Raw genomic sequence first — 12,039 nt, forward strand, 5'->3', positions numbered from 1 at the left:
GAGATAAACACCTGGGTTAAACCATATGATGGGGCTCAGAAGGTTCTAATTAAAGAGCAATTGTCCTTCTCCCTGCCAATCAGAAAAGAAGCAGATTTGCAAACATATTCTCATGCCTCATAGATGAGAAAGCTTTAATAAAGCCAGTTGGCTGAAACAGCCCTTTTTTATTCCCCTTCTCTCTCCCCAAGGAGGGGAAGGGTGAGAAAGAGTCCAAAGGCAAAAGTGAATCTGTGGATGAAGATATGCCACGTAGCTCCCTGGGAAGAAAAAAAAAATCAGTTCATAATTTTCAGAAAAGTAAAAAGTCATGAATCCTACATTCTAAAAGTTAAAAAAAAATTGAGTTATCTCTGCAATGATCTCCAAATTAGAAATCAGGCTTATTCAGGTCACTTTTATTACTTTATTAAGTTCTTTCTTAAAAAAAAAAAAAAAAAAAGAAAAAAGGAGCTTGTAATCCTGCCTTTTACAATGTGGCCACGTGGAGAATGGGGAGCAGGGTTCACTAGGAGGACTCCGCAGTTATGTAATTAAATATTTATACGCCGCATACTTTGTGTGTCAATAAGCTTAATTCAGGGCAGAGTCGGCCTTTGAGAACTCTGTGTCCCTGCAAGGGGCAAGGCCCACGAAGCCTGCTGCAAATCCCGCCGCCTCCTGGCCCTGTTGTGCATAAGGTCTGTCCTTTGTCCCGTGGGCCCAGCCGGGTAAGCTTGGGGTAAATCCGCGGGCCGAGTCACTACTGCTGTTTTCCTCTCTGACTCTTGGTTGGGCCCAAATGCTGCCTCCACTTACCGAAGCCTCCTTGGTTAAGGGTTCTGGAAAGTTTCAAGAGCATAGAATAAAAAACAGTGATAAACTGCCCTAGAAATGCAATTTTACAAGGTTGTCGTGAAAATAGTAAACCTCCTAGAGCAGGAAAATGTTGTAAAGTAGGGTCAAAATCTCTGTCTTTGGGAGAAAGGGACAATGAGCATCGCAGCTGTCCGTGGTCCCCTGCCTTGGCCATATGCCTCCCCTCCGACCTACATGGCCGGGGTGGGCCATGGAGCCATGGAGCAGTGGGGGGCAGTGGGGGACATTGGGGCAGTGGGGAGCAGTGGAGCAGTGGGGAGCAGTGGGGTGAAGTGGGGGGGGTGGGAGCAGTGGGGCAGTGGAGGGCAGTGGGGGGCAGTGGGGAGCAGTGGGGAGCAGTGGGGGTAGTCGGGGGCAGTGCAGGGCAGTGCGGTGCAGTGGGGTGCAGTGGGGCAGTGGGGGGCAGTGTGTGCAGTGGGGAGCAGTGCTGGGCTGTGGGGGGCAGTGGGGGCAGTGGTGCAGTGGGGGGCTGTGGGGGGCAGTGAGGCAGTGGGGGCAGTGGGGCAGTGGGGGCAGTGGGCGTAGGAGGGCCTTGGCCACGCGGGCACCCATCTGGGGCGGGGCAGGCGGCCTTGGCCCCCGAGGCCCAAGCAGTCGGCCGGTCGCCCGCACCCGGTTCCCACCGTGGGCTCCGAAGCGAGACATGCGGCGCCGGTGGCTGTGGTCACTGTCGCTGGTTCAAGCCCCGACCACAGGGGGTGGGGGCAGCCTTGTCCCCTCATCAGCCGCCCCCCCCCCCCGGCCGGCCGCCCCTTCCATGGGCCTCGCTTGGGGTCGGAGGCCTCGCTTCGCCTTCCTCCTGCCCCAGAGGACGCGGTTACTGCTCCTTAGAAACACTCCGGGAGGTGACCCCAGCGGAGGCCTGGGGGTCCTGGGGGGGGCGCAGGCCCTGTGCGGGGAGGGCCGGTCGGGCCGCAGGGGAGCAGCCTGTAGGCTGCGGCTACGGGTGCAGGTGCTTGCCACGTGCTTGCTCGGCGTGGGGGGGGAGGGGGGAGGGGGGAGAGGGGGAAGGGGAGAGAGGGGGAGGGAGAGGGAGGGAGGGGGGGTGGGAGGGGGAGGGGTGGGAGGGGGGAGGGGGAGGGTGGGAGGGGAGAGAGGGGGAGGGGAGAGAGGGGGAGGGAGGGGGGAGGGGGAGAGAGGGGGAGGGAGGAGTGGGACGGGAGAGAGGGGGAAGGAGGGAGGGAGGAGGAGGGAGGGGGAGGGGTGGGAGGGGGCAGCAGGCCGCAGAGGGGAGGCTGCTGCACGTCGGCCTCTGCCCCGGCCTGTGTTCAGGCGTCTGTAGGGGCCAAGGCCCCGACGGTCTTCAAGGGTGTAACTAAAGGGCTAAACGTCTTGGGATTCATTTCCAGGCGAGTCCATACCCTCCGCCTGTTCGAGACAAACATCCCTGCAGACGAGGGGAAGGTCCGACATGCGATTCTCTGGCCTTTAAGAAAGAGCAACATTGAGCAGCTAAACTCTACGAAGCTTCGCCCACTCAGCACACGGAGTAATACACTATCTTATGTCTCTGAATCTAGTTTAATGAGTGATTATCTTCATACAATTTCCTATAAGTGATTTGAATCGGCCGCACATTCCCCGAGGGTGCTCACGGTCATATATTGATTTTCCTGGCAGCCTAGAAGGACTTATGTCTAATAGATGCTTAAATAAGTTTATTAAGTAAAATAATTTAAGGAGAAATCTTAATATCTGAATTATGCAGAACCTTTAAAGTATTATAAAATATTCAAAAAATCATTGAATTACTCTAATTTGATTAATGCAAGTGATAGAAATTCTTAGGCATACATTTACATTTAATATATTGAATAATCACCGGTTTCAATAATATACACTTTTAAGAACTATCTTTAAAAGATTAGAAAAGAGGTTTTTTTTCTCCTTCTGTTATTCTGCACTAAAACCTACCGTATTAAAAAAAAAATGTCCAAATTCTTTAGGGGACAGAATTTTGGGTCTTCTGAAGCACATACAAGGTCACTATCTTCAGTAACCTCTAGGGCTACTCCCCAGTGTCAAAGAATATTTTTACATCTGACATTTATTCTCTGATGATTTTAGTACCAACAAAAGGGAAGTTCCCCAGAATTAGAGCCTGACTCCATGAGACTCCATCTTCGTGTGGCCATTTTTTGGTCAGAACCTAAAAGAAAGGGCTCCTGGGGGGTTCAGTGGTTGAGCATCTGCCTTTGGCTCAGGTCATGACCCCAGGGTCCGGGGATCGAGTCCCATTGGCCCTCAGGGAGCCTGCCTCTCCTTCTGCCTGTGCCTCTGCCTCTCTCTCCATGCCTCTCATGAATAAATAAATAAAATCTTTAAAAAAAGAAGAACCTGAAGGAGAACCTATCACATCTCCAATCCAGAAATAGAAGTTTTGTTTTCCACAACAGGATACGCCTAATGACTGCGATTTGTACGCTGGGATACTTGGGGGGGGGAAATGAGGCTCTTGGTCCTCCTTCCTTGTAGTTAATTAGTCAGATGGCAGGTTTGACCGAGACACAGATGAGATTGTTAGGGAAAAAAGTACTTTTTGCTTTCAGTTAGAGATTCTCTGAGAAAACCAGTTTCCCTGCTTAGCCCCCTTGGCATCTAAAGTGATCTTTGGCTAGAACCATACCCCATGAAAACAAAAAGAATCACGTGTGATACTGACTTTTAGACTGAGTTCAGAACATATTATATGACACAAAGATCACAGTATCAGTGAGATCAAACTGAAATCCTTCATATCAGTTGTTGCACTTCATCCATAGGTGCTAAAACGCGCCTGTAATTCATATTCGTTCTTTATTTTTTCTGTCTAAAATATCATATATAAAATAAGTATATAAAATATATTTTTTTCAAATATTATGTCGATGAATAGGAAAGAGGATGTTTATCAGAAGATTAGTCTGTGGAAAAATAAATAAATAAAAATTAAAATTAAAAAGAAAAGATTGGTCTGTGGATATGAAGTATCATTTTGAGAAGTATGAGGTATAATGGATGGAGAAAAATATTTTAAATATGTCTGTACTATTGAATTATTGTGTATTTATATATACATATTTATATTTGCATATATATTACATATATATTTATTTAATTTTTTACATATTTATATACATATTGTATATTTATATTATACATATTTATACATCCATATAATATTTATAATTTAATCACATATTATATGATTATATATTTATATGCTATATATATTTATAAACACACATCACCAAAATAATTCTTTGGGAGAAAGAGGAGAATGCCCTGTAAGCACATGGAGTGGGGGGTGGGCAGAGGGAGAGGAATCCGCAGCAGGCTCCACCCCAGGCCCAGAGCCCAATGCAAGGCTCCACCTCGTGACCCTGAAATCACGACCTCAGTGGGAATGAAGAGTTGGACACTTAACAACAGCTGAGCCACCCAGGTGCTCCACCGCCAAATAATTAAATAACATTTCTGACACCGGGGTCTCGTGATGAGGAAACATTAAACAGAATTTTGTAAGTAATGTGTTATACATGCTTTAAGAAAATCATGCTTTAAGAATGTCACATTTTGTTAAAAAAATTGTTTTTTGACAGAAAGTGAACTATTACCTATGACAAGATTTACAAAGTACTGAGAAATACAAGACATATTTTCCTTTCTCATTCACCTCAGAATGGGTCAGGATTTAGCTTGAACTGAAGTCCATATAATTTGGAGTATAAAAAGTGAAAAAAAAGTTTTTGAACATTGAGGAGTACACTAAGAACAAAGTTATAATATTAACCTCACCCTGCTAAGGGTGCCTGGCTGGCTCAGTCAGTAAGGCATGGAACTCGCGGTCTCAGGGTTGTGAGTTTGAGCCCCATGCTGGGTGTGGAGATTAGCTAAAAATAAAATCTTAAAAAAAATAAACAGCCCTGCCCTGATAAAGCAAATTTATTATGAAAGTGAGCATTGGTGTAATTTAAAGGAGAGCTGGGAATGGCCAAGAGTGTCTGATGGGGAAGAGAACAGAATTCCTAGAGGAGGGCTGTGCAGTCAGATCTAGGATGGTGTGAGCACGGCTGAATTACATAGCCTTTCTCTACAGTCTGCAAGGCATATTATTCCTTGCTGGAGGGGCAATAATGACATCTGGAATATTCATTTTCAATAAGCCTAATGGTCTTAGAACAAGGATTTTAATGGACTCTTCCTTCAATGTCCAAAGTTTGACCCCAGTTTATGCTCCAGGCTAAAACTAGAGGTAGGAAAACAACTATATTATAGACATAACCAGGAAATGAAGAGGTGCATTCTGACAATTATTCACAAAAAGTGCATTTTGGATATTAAGAATGTAATAAACTTAGGGGTCACTCTGGGACCGAGGCATAACTCTCCAGCTTTTATGTTATATAAACTGAAAAAGCTCTATTGTTCGTTTAAAATTTCCAGACAGGAGAGTAGAGCTAGAATGAGTGGAGTTGCCCGTGGTACCAAAGGGAGGTAAGAATCAAGGAAAACTCTTTGTGGCTGAATCTGTAAGTAAAGTAACTTAAGGTTTTGTTGTTATTGTTATCAGTGTTGTTTTTAAAGAGATCTTCTCCAAGATCTCTGGGTTCTAGGAATCTCTCTTACTCCCATGGTGGCCTTTTGATTTTCCTGTTCCCTTGATGGTAGCCTAGGTCTTGACCGCTGTGTTTCTTGTATCGCATAGTCCTGAGGCACCATACTTGGTCCCGGGGTCCGGCCTCTCGGCTGCCATGGGAATGTACTGATCATTGATAGGAGTGATCACTTCACCCAAAGTAGTTCTTAAAGCACATGATGATTAAACTCCGTCTTAAAAAAAATAATAAGGATTGCTCCAGGGATACTGAGTCAAGAGTGAGGATTGGAACAGGGTAAGGAGAGGTGCTGGCAGAGGGTGCACTCCAGGTAAACACGAGAGGAACCGAGACAACCCGCTGTGACAAGGTAGTTTGTCATGACTAGTACCCAGGGCGAGCGGGGCAGACGGGGTGGGCACCAATGATGCCAGAGGATTAACGGGAGTCTTACCCCTGGGGAGTGGGTATGTCACGCCGAGGGATGTGAACGCTTTTGCCTAAAGCAGTAGGGCACCACGGACTGGTTTTAAGCCAGGACGTTTCATGTTAAAATTTCAAAATATCCTTTTGCGCTTGTGTAAAATAAATTGGAAGGTGGACACTAAAAAAGGCAGGGAAGCTTTTAGCCAGTTAGAGGGTTGCTGCAGTGATTCTGGAAACATCCCAGTTCTTGAAATAATGATCTCCGTCGTTGTCAGTGTGGCCACCGATGCAAGAGGCGCTTTCATGAGTTTTTAAGCAATGAAATCCCACTGTTCACGTGTAGGCAAGCAGTGGTCCTCTGAAAGCCGGGGTGCTTCTCCCATAATCAGCAAATTGAAGATCCATCGTTCTGCACTCAGGCAGCTGACTCCCACAGACAGCAATATTTTCTCTGAATTTTAGCCCATAATTCCCACCGTCAAGATCTGTTTTCCCTAAATTCCTCCCAGAGTTTAGGGAGCTCAAAATTTTTGTATATGCCCTTTTAAATCATTATCATGCTGCTGTTACTTTAGCATGTATTAATCTTTTACAGAGAAGGAAATCGAGTCTGCAAATTAATGTAGCTGAACGTGCCAGAAAAAGACTGAAATTCAGGTCCTCTGACCCAGGCCCTGGATCCCGTCAACCTTGTAACAGTTATCGCTCAGCGTGCATTCCTGCCTCGGCAAATTATGTAACAAAAATAGCTAACTTCACACCGTAAGCCAAAAGGAATTGGGTTTTGAAAGTGCATGAATATATATTATACCATGGAGAGTTTGGGTCTCGTGCGTTCTCCCAGGGAAAATTATTTTCATTTTCAAATACAATGAACTAATCCTTTTGATTCAATGGGGGAAATATTAGTCTCATTAGTAAAATTTGAAGAGTGTCTAATTTGTCAGAAAAGAAGAAATTTAAGGCCAAGCAAGAACTAGTAAGAAAAGAGCATTAGAAATGTAACACCAACTGAACTCATCCCCAAATGGCTCTCGCTACATTATCTATGCGCACGGGCAAGCATGTTCTCGACTGATACATGTAGACAACAAACCAATTTGGATTTGAATATCCAAGGGCCATACATCTTTAAATTACATTACCCATGCTCAAACATATCTGCAAAAAATTCTGAAAAAAAAAAAAAAGGACTGACACGTTGTGCAGATTCCTAGCATCGCACAACGTGGAGAACCGTAAAGCGGTGTCGCCTTGGGGTGACTACAGCACCACATGGCTGGTTTTTGTGCAGACTAGTAACCTCTGGTGGTTCTCGTTGGGGGCAAAGGCAGGTTCCAGGGTCGTCAGTTTGTCTTCGCCGCCGCGTTCCTGCTGGGACCCTACAGACAGCAGGGCCACCGCAGGCCATCTCCTGGCCTGGCCCTAGGCTGACGCACCCTCGGAGGCCAACTGCGCACAGCAGTGTGGGCCATCAGCAATGTTTTGGAAATAATTTGATTTTTGATGTTTCAAAAATTGTGAAGTTAACTTCCACGGTAAAAATCAGAACATTTTGTAATTTCTTACAATTACTTTATAATTTAGGTTTGTTTTCTTTTTTTGATTTTAAACCAATGCAGGAAACCATAATCCTTGCCATGCTTAGGGCTGCAAAAAATCTTTTTGGCTCTGTTTTTTTTTTTCCCCTGTGATGCTATTTAAGTTAAAAAAAAAAATGACTAAGTTTGATCGCCATTTAAAATCCACAAAGGGGCATATCAATTCCAAAATTATTTTCATATTCTAGTAAGAATGATGCCCCTGAGCTTAACTGAATATTCTTTCTATTTTGTGATTTTATGACCACCTACGAGGAAGTGTGTTTTATTTAGACTTACCACTACTTTTTTCCTTTATCTGATCCTGAGTGACCTAATCATGACTTAATAGAGGTACTTTTGTTTTTTTTACTTAATCTTCTATTCAGTTTTGCAAGGTGGATTGATTATAATGGGCTGATTAACTTCTCTTGGAAATAGCAAGCAGCGTTTACTCTCTGTTGACCTCCGTGATAGGAAAGCCAGATTCCCCAGATGCAAATTACTGATTCCATGCAGGTGTGCACCACGTAAAACTCCATTTCTTGCAATTAGTCCTGTGTTCTGGTAGTGTTGATTATTGGATTAAAATCAGAATTTGGGATAAAAAATATGTTTTACTTGCAAACAGTGGCATCATACAGGCCAAGCTGTCATCAGTCTAGGAGATTCATAAATAGATGCCAACATAATGCTTATTTATGTAAATGTATTCCTAGATCACTGTGATTTCCTAAGGGCTCAGAGAGGTGACAAGAACCGGATCCAAGGGCAGCGCTGCAAAGTTGTCCCACAGAATTTCGTGTGCGACCGTAGAGGAACAGCCATGTGCCTGTTGTTATAATAACTGAACCCTCAACTTCCAGCTAATGAGCTTTAATGCCCAAGAAATAGCATCAACTATTGTATTTCAACTTTAAAACATCATTAAATAGATCTTCTAAATCTCAAATGAATCCGAGATTTTTAAAAAATGTGTCTTTAACGTATCCTCCCACTTTGATGCTTCTGCTTTAAACTAAAGTCATACGGTACTAGAGAATCTATTTGGAAGTGATAACATGTGGAGAAAGCACATAGATAAAGATTCTTGGGAAGAATAACTTTTTGGAACATCAATATTATCTCAGAATCTAGCTGTACAACTATACTTTCCGTTTGCAGAAGAAATATAAAAATATTCAATATTAATGATTGGTAACAAATATGTAAACTTCATAATCTCTAGCAACTTGAGCTCTGGACTGTTTACAACTTACATATATCGAGCTAAATTCTCTATATTCCCATACAACTAAACCGATTTCTAGGATGCTGGTTAAAGAAATTGGATGCGCTCTGTGAGATGAAGTCTCATCGGGTTGCCAACACGTAGGAGCCAGAGACGGAAACCAGCAGCGGACGTTTTTCCGACACTGATGAATTGCATTTTAAAGTCCATATATAAGGGATATGCTTTCTTTTGGGAACACTGAAATTGTGAATCTCACTACCATAGTTTGGAATCAAGTTTTTTCCACTTTGGTGTCAAGTGTTTTTCATCCTGAAATAAGAAAATGAACATTTGCTGTCCAGTTTAAAAATCACCCACTACTTTTTAAAATTTAGGAAAACTCATTTCCACGTCCTTTACCCTGTTCTAGATGTCCCCATGGTATATCTACAACTTACATTCTCAGTCACATTGATCCCAAAATATAGAGTCAAACGTAAGTATTCTCTGATATGTATGTACCCCTCTTAACTTTTCATCTCTTTGCCTACTGTTGTTCATTCTTATTTTTCCCTGGATTTCATCCACCCAACAACAGCAGATACACACTCTTTTCAAGTGTAGTTAGGGTATTTTCCAAGATACACCATAGGCGAGGCCATAAAATAACCTCAATAAATACACTTAAAAGGATTGAAATCATACAAAGTATGTTCTCGAACCACAATGGAATAAAACTAGAAATCAATAAGAGAAAGAAATTTGGGGAATTCACAAATATGTGAACATCAAAAAGAAAACCACAATCTTAATAAAGCAAAGGAAAAATCAGAGAGGAGATTGGAAAATACTTTGAGATGAATGAAAATGAAGACAAAACATACTAAAACTGTGGAATGGAGCTATACATGACTTAGAGGGAATTTTATAACTGTAAAGCCCTGTATTAAGAATATATGTATTTTCTATTGCTACTGTTGATAAATTGATGCAAATTTAGTGGATTAAAGCAAATGATCTTACAGTTCTGTAGTTTGGAAGACTCACCAAGCTGAAATCAAGATGTCAGTGGACGGTATTGCTTTCTGAATTCTCTGGAGAAGAGACTTTTTTTTTTCCTTTCCTCCTCCAGCCACATTGGAGGAAGGAACCACATTCCACGGCTCATGACCCTGTTTCTTCATCTTTCAAACCAGCAATGGTGGGTCTAGTCCTTTTCACAGCATCACTCTGACCTCCTCTTCCTCCTCCATCTTCCACTTTTAAGGACTCTTGTGGTTTTATTAGGCTCACTCCACAGTGATATTTATTTTTTCCACAGAAATTATTAGGATAATTTCTCTATTTTTCGGTAGCTCATTAGCAACCTTAATTCCATCTCTAAGCTTAATCCCCTTTGTTGTGTAACTTATTTTCTGATTTCAAGGTTTGCATGTGGACGTCTCTGGGGGCAGAATAACGGCCTCCGGGGGGGGTGCTTGGAAAACACGATGAATGAAAGAAACCAGTCATGGGACACCTGGGTGGTTCAGTGGTCGAGCATCTGCCTTTGGCCCGGGGTGTGATCACGGGGTCCCGGGATTGAGTCCCGCGTCGGACTCCCGGCAGGGAGCCTGCTTCTCCCTCTGCCTGTGTCTCTGCATCTCTCTGTGTCTCTCATGAATAAATAAATCAATAAAATCTTAAAAAAAAATAAAAAAGACTGAGATGCTTAACCAAGTCACCCCAGGTGCTGTGCCATATCATTTTTTGTTTTCTGTTTATTCTAATATTTATTTATATTTTTTCCTGCCTTCCCATGTTCTACTTTAATTTTTTTTAGAATTCTAATTTGATTCATATTGTTTTTGAGTATCTCTATTTTGTAAAGCTTTTTAGCTTTCATGTAAACATAAAATCTGCCTGGGTTACGTCATGTTAGCTGTCCCTTTCCTCATCTCTATTTACAATATACTTATATTAAATATTTCCTCTACATACATTTAGATCCACAGTAGGTAGGGCTATAATTTTGGCTACTGTTGTCAAGTACACTTTAGAAAACTCAAGAGAAGAAGGAAAATATATTGTATTTAACCATATTTGACTTTTTAAAAATCAAGTCATTCTTTGCTAGAGAAAGCATTGTTTTGCTCCAGAATCCTAGGGGATTGTGCTGTGACACTACCTCTGTCTTCTTTTATTATTGTTTTTAAAATTTTAATTCCAGTATAGTTAACATACAGTGCTATGTTAGTTTCAGGTGTACAATATAGTGACTCAACGATTCCATATGTTACTCAGGGCTCATCAGAAAAGTGTACATTTCATACCCTTCACTGATTTCATCCATCCCCCCATCCACCTTCCCTCGTAATAACCATCTGTTTGTTCTCTATATTTAAGAGCCCAGCTTTTGGTTGGTCTCTTTTTTCCCCTTTTGTTTGTTTTTTAAATTCCACATATGAGTTAAATAATGTGATATTTGTCTTTCTCTGATTGACTTATTTCACTTAGGCTTATACTCTCTAGATCCATCCATGTTGTTCTAAATGGGAAAATTTTCTTTTTTTATGGCTTAATAATATTCCATTGTATTATAGACCACATCTTCTTCATCCAGTCATCTACTGAAAGACATTTGGGCTGCTTCCACAATTTGACTATTGTGAATAATGCTGCAATAAACGTAGGGGTGCATGTATCCCTTCGAATCGCCATCCTCATATTCTTTGGGGAAATAGCCAGTAGTGCGATTACTGGATCATGTGACAGTTCCACTCTTAAGTTTTTGAGGAATCTCCACATAGGTCAATGGAACAGAACAGAAAGCCCAGAAATGAACTCACGATTATATGGTCAGTGAATGTTCGACAAATGAGGCAAGAATATAGAGTGGGAAAAAGCCAGTCTCCTCAACCAATGGTGCTGGAGAAGCTGCACAGGTGCCTGCAAAAGAATGAAACTGGACCTTCACCACACACAGAAATCAACTCCAAATGGACTAAGGACCTGAATGTGAGACTTGAAACCATAAAAAATCCTAGAAGGGAGCACAGGCAGTAATTTCTCTAACAACATCCTTCTAGATATGTCTCCTGAGGCCACAGAAACAAAAGCAAAAATAAACTACTGGGACTTCATCAAAATAAAAAGCTTCTGAACAGCAAAGAAAACAATCAACAAAACTAAAAGGCAATTACAGAATGGGAGAAGATATTTCCCCTCAAATGACATCAGATAAAGGGTTAGGATCCAAAATATATGAGGAATGTCAAGTTTTCTTTTTTTTTTTTTAACTTATTTTGGTGCATTTGTACTTATGTGTGGTTACACTAAAATCAGTATTTCTCCTTGGCCAAACAGCTTCCTCCTGTAGAAAGGACAAACTATCTAAAGGCCTATG

General features: G+C 42.1%; 1 long non-coding RNA gene across 1 annotated transcript; it reads left to right on the forward strand.

Annotated features, from left to right (window-relative positions):
- The first annotated feature begins 600 nt into the window (after window positions 1-600).
- Window positions 601-5,363, forward strand: LOC129498410 (uncharacterized). The gene is made up of 3 exons (XR_008662125.1): window positions 601-710; window positions 2,208-2,347; window positions 5,284-5,363. It is a non-coding gene; the product is annotated as an uncharacterized LOC129498410 (long non-coding RNA).
- Window positions 5,364-12,039: the final 6,676 nt, after the last annotated feature.

The sequence above is a fragment of the Nyctereutes procyonoides genome, unplaced genomic scaffold, assembly GCF_905146905.1.
Source record: "Nyctereutes procyonoides isolate TBG_1078 unplaced genomic scaffold, NYPRO_anot_genome, whole genome shotgun sequence".
NCBI lineage: Eukaryota > Metazoa > Chordata > Mammalia > Carnivora > Canidae > Nyctereutes > Nyctereutes procyonoides.